The following is an 8,910-nucleotide window of genomic DNA, read 5'->3' as shown; positions in this document are numbered from 1 at the left end:
TTGTATTTTTAGTGGAGACAAGAGTTCTCCATGTTGGTCAGGCTGGTCTTGAACTCCCAACCTCAGGTGATCTGCCCGCCTTGGCCTCCCAAAGTGCTAGGATTACAGGTGTGAGCCACATGCCCAGCCGGTAGGAATGTTTTGATTGCAAATGACAGAAATCATTTCTGGCTCGTGGAATGTGACAGTATCTTGAATGAGCAAGACATACTTTTACCTCAGGGCCTTTCTTTCTATTTGCTGTTCCCTCTGTTGAAATGCTTTCTCCAGCACCCCCCAAGGTATTTCTGTAGTTCTGTCCTTTATCTCTTTGAATCTTTATCAAATATCTCCTTTATCTCACTGAATCTTTATCAAATCTCTATCAAACACATTTAAATTAAATTTTAAAGTACATTTTAAGCCACACGTAGTGGCTCACTCCTGTAATCTTAGCACTTTGAGAGGTCTGAGGCAGCTGGATTACTTGAGCACAGGAGTTAAAATTCAGCCTGGGCAACATGGTGAAACCCCGTCTCTATAAAAAATACAAAAATTAGCTGGGCGTTTCCTCCCCTGTAAAGCGGGTAATAACGAGTATCTACCTCCTAGGGTTGTTGTAAGGATTTCATGAGTGCACAACCTGGCTGGTAGCAAACCTGGAGAGAGGATGGATCGTTACACAAGCGGGGTGCTGGGTAGCCCCAAAGTCCTTAGAACCCACCCGGCCCACCCCACTCCAACACACAAGGTTCAAAGGTCAGCCAGGAGACCAGTGAGTGAATGCAGGGATCCCGCCTCGACTCACTCCTCTGTCTCTTCCTCCCGCTCTTCCCTCCTCCCAGGACCTGAAGGGCTTTCTGTCCCTTCCTTGAGGGTCTGCAAGGACTCTCCCCACCTTATATCCTGCCCTTTCCAAGGGATCATTTGCCCTCCTGACTCTCCTTGAGCTATAATGATGGAATAGTGGCAAGGGTGTGAGGTGTGGTGGGGGTGGGGATGGGAGTGGGGGGTGAAGAGGTGGGGAGTGGGGGTGGGGTAAGGAGGTGGGGGTGGGGAGGCAGGGAGTGGGGTTGGGGAGGTAGGGGTCGGGTGAGGGGGTCAGGAGTGGGGACGTAGGGGTGGGGGGGAGGAGGTGTGGGGTGGGAGTGGGGGGTGAGGAGGTGGGGGTGGAAGTGGGGGTGGGGTGGGGAGGTGGAGAGCTGGGGGTGAGGAGATGGGGGGTTGGGATGGGGAGGTGAGTAAAGGTGGAGAGGTGGGGGTGGGGGTGGGGAAGTGGGTGGAGGTGGGGGGTGAGGGTGAGGAGGTGAGTGGAGGTGGAGAGATGGGGGTGAGGAGGTGGGGGCGGGGGTGGGGAAGTGGATGAAGGCGGAGAGGTGGGGGTGAGGAGGTGGGGGGCGGGGGTGGGGAAGTGGGTGGAGGTAGAGAGGTGGGGGTGAGGAGGTGGAGGGGTAGGGGTGGGGAGGTGAGTGGAGGTGGAGAGGTGGGGGTGAGGGTGGGGAGGTGAGTGGAGGTGGAGAGATGGGGGTGAGGAGGTGGGTCGGGGGTGGGGAGGTGGGTGGAGGTGGAGAGGTGGGGGTGAGGAGGTGGGGGGTGGGGGTGGGGAGGTGGGTGGAGGTGGAGAGGTGGGGTTGAGGAGGTGGGGGGTGGGGTGGGGAGGTGGGTGGAGGTGGAGAGGTGGGGGTGAGGAGGTGGGGGGTGGGGAGGTGGGTGGAGGTGGAGAGGTGGAGGTGGGGAAGTGGATGGAGGTGGAGAGGTGGGGGTGAGGAGGTGGGGGGTGGGGTGGGGAGGTGGGTGGAGGTGGAGAGGTGGGGGTGAGGAGGTGGAGGGGTGGGGGCGGGGAGGTGAGTGGAGGTGGAGGGGGGGTGAGGGTGGGGAGGTGAGTGGAGGTGGAGAGATGGGGGTGAGGAGGTGGGAGCGGGGGTGGAGAGGTGGAGAGGTGGGGGTGAGGAGGTGGAGGGTTGGGTGGGGAGGTGGGTGGAGGTGAAGAGGTGGGGGTGAGGGTGGGGAGGTGAGTGGAGGTGGAGAGGTGGGGGTGAGGAGGTGGGGGGTGGGGGTGGGGAAGTGGATGGAGGTGGAGAGGTGGGGGTGAGGAGGTGGGGGGTGGGGGTGGGGAAGTGGATGAAGGTAGAGAGGTGGGGGTGAGGAAGTGGGGAGTGGGGTGGGGAGGTGGGTGGAGTTGGAGAGGTGGGGGTGAGGAAGTGGGGGGTGGGGTGGGGAGGTGGGTGGAGTTGGAGAGGTGGGGGTGAGGAAGTGGGGGGTGGGGCGGGGATGTGGGTGGAGGTGGAGAGGTGGGGGTGAGGAGGTGGGGGTGGGGGTGTGAAGGTGGGTGGAGGTGGAGAGGTGGGGGTGAGGAGATGGGGGGATTGGGGTGGGGAGGCGATTTAAAACTTTATTTAAAACTTTAAAAGTCATTATCCAGTCATTATCCAGTTCACAATGACAATCATGAGCCGGGCTGCAAAGGCGCAGTGAAGGTCCCGAGAACAGGTAAGGGGATGATGGGCCTGATCTTGTGAGTGAGGGAGGCTGCCCTGCAGGAAGAGTTGGCAAGGTCCAGGGACAGCCAGGCAATGGAGGCCAGAGGGCAGCTCTTGGAGATTTGGGCCAAACTGGCCTCGTGTGATCCTGCTGTCAGGGTCAGAAGCCTGGGGTGCTGCCCAACAGTGCACAGCGGGGTTCCTGGGACCACATAGAACACAGGCTCCCCCATCTCTGAACTAGGAAGATCCCCCAGCGAGGCAAATCCCGGCTACCACATGAGACACACAACTGTCTTTTGGCTTCCCCTGCGGGGTCGTGGTAACTAATTTTAACTGACCCTGATGATTCATCCAGGATGCCTGGGAACCCCCACCCCAGCCCACAACCACAGCCACTCCTCAGGGCCTGCTGAAAGCTGCCAACATTCTTCAAGTTCAAAGTCATTCCCCATGCCCTCCAAGCCCACATTCCAACTGCCTCCACGACCCATCCGCTTCACTAAACTTCTGACCCGGCCAAACTGGTCTTCTCTGGGTTTTCTGAACATTCCGCGTGCGTTCCTGCTTCTCTAGCTTTGCTCTTACCACCTTTCTTGCCTCTATTGTGCCATCAACCCTCTCCCCAGCCCCTGGCACCTGCCCCAGCATCTGTGTATTTGATCAGTGGTGATAAAACACTCACTTGAAAAAGTATTGAGCACCTATTATGAGCTGTGTGGAGTATTAGGGTGCATTCTTTATATAAATATTATTGTCAGCTTCCCTTTCTCATATTTCCACTAGGTTATTGTTATTATCTTGGGCCGTGACTGGGCAGGCAATTGCTGTACCGTCACCAAGCCCGGTTTCATTTCCTCCTGGGCACACAGAGAAACCTTATTCCCACAACTCCCTCCAAGTAAGTGGTGCCTGAGGCTGTGATCTGGCTAATGGAATTTGGGCAGAAGCAATGAGCACCACTTTCAGGCATACCCCCTAAAAGATCCTCCACTCCCCCCCCTTTTTTTTTTTTTTTTTGGAGATGGAGTTTCGCTCTTGTCGCCCAGGCTGGAGTGCAATGGCATGATCTCAGCTCATTGCAACCTCCGCCTCCCGGGTTCAAGTGATTCTCCTGCCTCAACCTCCCTAGTAACTGGGATTACAGGCACCCACCACCATGTCAGGCTTATTTTTGTATTTATAGTAGAGACAGGGTTTCCATGTTGGCCAGGTTGGTCTCGAACTCCTGACTTCAGGTGATCCACCCACCTCTGCCTCCCAAAGTGCTGGGATTTCAGGCTTGAGCCACCATGCCCAGCCCACCCTCATTTCTTTCTCCAGTGGTTTGCCTACTGGATGCAGAGGGATGGGGGTCTTGGAAGTCCTTGGGGAGGGAGCCTGAGTGCCTGAATCACTGGGTGTAGGAGAGCCCTGTTCTCAACTTGCATTGGACTGGGAGGTAAACGAGAACTAAATCTTTTGAGTCACGGTTAAGGACATCATGAGATTTAGGGGCTGTTTGTTACAGCTGCTAGTATGCTAACACACCAGTGTAGGCAGCCATATTTGTATTTCTGTCCTCACCCAAGCCTGGTACATAAGAAACCCTTAGTAGTCCTCCTCATCTCCCATGAGGCTTCCCTTTCATCCACCCTCCAGATGCAGGCCTGACCCTGTCGTCCCCTCTAGGAAGTTTTCTTCCCCACCTCCTCTTCCTCTTCCCAATTCTGAAATGCTGCTGACCCCCGAAAGGGTCCTTCTCTTCCTCCCTCACATTCTCCCCAGGTGAAGTCTGCTGCCTCCTGGATGCTGACACTTCCCATAGCTTAGGCTGTAACCCTGTGCCCGATGGGGTAAACTGAGGCTTCTCCAAATTGCCAGATAAATTTAGGATGTTTTGTGATGCAACTCTGGAAGGGGAACCCAATCCTGTCTCAGCAGAATAAGGATGGGGCATTGATTCCCAAGAAATGAGTCCAAGTCACACAAATGGGAAGAACACGAATATCTCCCGAGGACCAAATGGGCTTTTTTTTTGTTTTTTTGGTTTTTTTTTTGAAAGAGAGTCTCGCTCTGTTGCCCAGACTGGAGTGCAGTGGCGCGATCTCGGCTCACTGCAAACTCCGCCTTCCAGGTTCAAGCAGTTCTCCTGCCTCAGCCTCCAGAGTAGCTGAGACTATAGGCGCTCGCCACCACGCCTGGCTAATTTGTTTTTTGTATTTTTAGTAGAGATGGGGTTTCACCGTGTTAGCCAGGGTGGTTTCAATCTCCTGACCTTGTGATCCACCCGCCTCGGCCTCCCAAAGTGCTGGTATTACAGGCATGAGCCACAAATGGGCTTTTAAAGAAGAAATGACTCTGCTGTGGGTTGTGTTTGATTTGAGAGAGAACAGCGAAAACCAGCCGCAGCCTGGGGTGACTGTGGTTTCATTTTTCCTCTCTGCTTCTCCTGCCCGCTCCCTGGGGCGGCCGCCCTCGAGCAGGGCTGACGCTGATGCCTCCTTCCTGGGGGAGCCGGGGTTTGATTGTTTTTCAAGGGAATGGGGGAGGTGTTGGGATAGGGATGGGCGGTGCCTGGGGAGAGACAATGTGTGTGGCTGCAGGATGCTGGGGAGGGAAGAAGGAAGGAGAGGACCTGGCCTAGAGACCGCCCAGACGGGCCCCTGCGCTCCCCGGCTTCCCCTAAGGAGTAAGGTCTCCTCTCCCGTGTCCTGCAACCCAGAAGTAACCACACCCATGCCCTCTCTACGCCCCTCGTGCAGCCTTCAGGGTAGACCGAGGAGAGCACCTCCCCTTTCTGGTGAAGGGAGCCCAATAGACGCTGGTGCCGGCTGGCCAGGAAGCAGGTGGACAAACCCGGCGACCGCTCCCTGGCACTACCTCACCAGAGGACAGCTCACACCTCCACAGGGGTCGAAAGAAAGAAGCTGCCTTGGGGATGCGTTTGTATCCCTCCAACTGCCAGGCACATGCTCCTTGAACGCCCGATGCTATGTGTCCCAAAGGAAACGGGTCTGCACCCACGCCCAGCCCCTCCTCCTCTTGGGTACCCCACCTTAGTAAATGGCGCCACCATCTGCCCGGTCACTCAGCTAGAAACTCAACTCCTGGCAGCAGATGACGGGCACTCTGGTTAACCGACTCTCTCCAGCCTCCAAGTTCAACCTGCCAGGAAGCCCTGGAAATCCTCCCCCCCCTCTCCCCTGCCTCTCCCTCAGCTCCCAACCCCACCCCACTCAGTACATGGCCCCCCAACAGGCCTTCAAATGTCTGCCTTCCCCAAACCAATCTGTGGTTTTAAAAGAAATCAGCGCCAGGTACAGTGGCTCATGCCTGTAATCCCAGCACTTTGGGAGGCCGAGGCGGGTGGATCAGCTGAGGTCAGGAGTTTGAGACCAGCCTGGACAACTTGGCGAAACCCCATCTCTATTAAACATAAAAAAAAAAAAAAATTAGCCTGGGCGTGGTGGTATGCATCTGTAGTCCCAGCTACTAGGGAGGCTGAGGCAGGAGAATTGCTTGAACCCGGGAGGCGGAGGCTACAGTGAGCCAAGATCACACCACTGTACTCCAGCCTGGGGGACAGATTAAGACTCCGCCTCAAAAACAAAACAAAACAAAAATCAGGACAGTGGTTGTCTCTGGCAGGTAAGTGGGGGCCAGGATTGACTGGGGAGGGGCGTGCAGGAACTTGGGGGGATGACAATATTCTATAACTTGATACAGTTTGAGCTACATAAGTGTGTGTAGTTGTCAAATCTCAGCAAATGTATATTTAAGATGTGTGCAATTAAATGTAAATTTTACATCTTACAGCAAAAGAAAAAAATGCAGAGAAATATTGAACTCTTGTTCATGTCATGCATTGTGGAGTTTCTGCAGGGAAGCGGATGGATGTCTGCAATTTAAAATACACAAACAATGCCAGGCGCGGTGGCTCACGCCTGTAATCCCAGCACTTTGGGAGGCCGAGGCGGGCGGATCACAAGGTCAGGAGATCGAGACCACGGTGAAACCCCGTCTCTACTAAAAATACAAAAAATTAGCCGGGCGCGGTTGTGGGCGCCTGTAGTCCCAGCTACTCGGGAGGCTGAGGCAGGAGAATGGCGTGAACCCGGGAGGCGGAGCTTGCAGTGAGCCTAGATCGCGCCACTGCACTCCAGCCTGGGCGACAGAGCGAGACTCCGTCTCAAAAAAAAAAAAAAAAAAAAAATACACAAACAAGAAGAATGGATGGGTGCGTAGAGGGAGAGGTAGATGTGACTAAATTCATTTAGTAAAATGCCAGTGGTAGAGTTGAGGTGGTGTTCAGTGTGAAATTCTTCCCACTTTGCTGCATGTATGAAATTTTTTTTTTTTTTTTTTTTTTTGTATTTTTTAGTAGAGACAGGGTTTCACCGTGTTAGCCAGGATGGTCTTGATCTTGTGACCTCGTGATCCGCCCGTCTCGGCCTCCCAAAGTGCTGGGATTACAGGCTTGAGTGAGCCACCGCGCCCGGCCGAAAAATTTTATAATAAAATGTTAGGGAGAAATGTCTCCTGGCTCCAGATGTGTCCCCTCCATTATGTTAATCACATCCACAGTTAGTGTGATGTTTCTAGGACAGCAAATCAGACCATGGCCCTCCCTTGCTCGGAAACCCTCCTGTGGCTCTCCCTGGGGACACGCCCACACGTCTGTGGCTCCCGTGGCTGTCCACGCCTGGCCTCTGTTTATTTCTCTAATCATCACTCTCACCTTCATTTTTTCCACCACAGAAACACCAAAATATTTATACATCCTGCATAGCATGCTATTTTATGTCTCCTATGATAGAATCGCTCATTTTCATATAATACATATTCCCCACTTCTTTCTAAGTAATAGAAACTCCAATTTTTATCTGGTGATATGGCCAGGTAGAAATAAAGACTACATATCCCAGCCTCCTCTGCAGTGAGGTATGGCCATTGGATGTGCAGTAAGATCAAGTATTAATTACAACTTCTGGAAAGTGTTCTTTAAGATAGGGGTACAACCTTCTACACCCCTTTCTCCTTCCTGATGGTTGGAATGAGGGCATGATGGCTGGAGCTCAAGCAGCCATCTCAGATCAGGAGGTGAAGTCCATATGTGTAACATGACAGAGCACTAAGGTAGGTTGAAGCTGGGTCCGTGAGACTGTGGTGTGCTCTGTCAGCTTTGAATCCCCTATCTCTAGACTTCTATATGAAAGAGAAGTTAATACTCTCTTGTAGAAGCCATGTTATTTTGAATTTTCTGTTACCAACAACCAAACCTAATCCTAACACACCAACTTCTATGTCCTTGAATGTTTTGATCCTTGTACTCGGAATATCTTTTCCTCACTTTGCTCCTAACAAACTCCTATTGATCCTTCAAAACCTTGCTCGGACATCACCTTCTCAGTTACATGTTAATTCCTTGGTGGAATTAGTGTTTCCCTCCTCCATGATTTCTCTGTACCTTATATCACAGTGTGCAATTATTGAGCACTTACTGTGTATCAGGCACCATGCTGGGTGCTCCATCTTTTAATCCTCACAATTATATTTAAGATAGGTTATTCTTTTCAAAATCTCCACTTTATAGATAACAAAAGCATAGATCTTGGAAAGTTATGACACTTTTCATGGATCACAAAAGGAGTGCATGGTAGGATCAAGCACCAAGTCCAGGAGTCTCATTCCAAAGCCTTTAGCCCTTTGCTGAATGGCCTCGATTATTGCCCTTATCAGAAAGTGCTAACAACATTAGGTCACACATCCTTCCCTCCTGCCACCTCTCAATGCTCAGAGGCCAGCTGGTGTCACCTGGCTCCCCCCAGAGCCCAGCACAGAGCCTGGCACACACGAGGTGAGCATGAGTGCTGTGGAACGTGACTGTCCGTTCTGAGCTCCCAAGTCCTTGTCTTGGTCCTTGTGCTTGGAATTATCCCTTCCTCACTTCGCTCCTAACAAGCTCCTATTGATCCTTCAAAACGCTGCTCAGGCATCACCTGAGCCTGGCACATAAAATTCTTCCCAGTGGGTGTCGCCTCTCACAGCCCCCCTTGCCCCACGCGTCTCCGGCAGGCTTTTGCAGCACTGTTTGGTACCTCTGCTTAGAACACTCTGCAGAACGCTCCCTCATACGTTCACATCCAGGCCAACCGTCACCTCTGAACAAACTCCTATTGATCCCTCAAAGGCCTTCACCTCACAGGCCTAGGCGCTGCCTTCTCACCCCTCCAAAGCCTTTGCTGAGATCTCTGCTGCATTCCAGATCCCACTGAGGTATCTCCGCCACTAGACTTTGAGTCTCTTGAGAGCAAGGACCATGGATACCTTATACCACAGTGAGCAATTATTGAGCACTTACTGTTGTCAAAAAAGTTTAACCTCTAGCTGCCTCCTTACATATTTAAGTTAGGCCTACAGGTTTTTCTGTACATCATGAACTATATCAAGTGGAGGTATATAGACAGAC

This window comes from Macaca nemestrina, chromosome 15 (assembly GCF_043159975.1).
Source record: "Macaca nemestrina isolate mMacNem1 chromosome 15, mMacNem.hap1, whole genome shotgun sequence".
Classification (NCBI taxonomy): Eukaryota; Metazoa; Chordata; class Mammalia; order Primates; family Cercopithecidae; genus Macaca; species Macaca nemestrina.
This window is presented reverse-complemented; position numbering follows the sequence as displayed.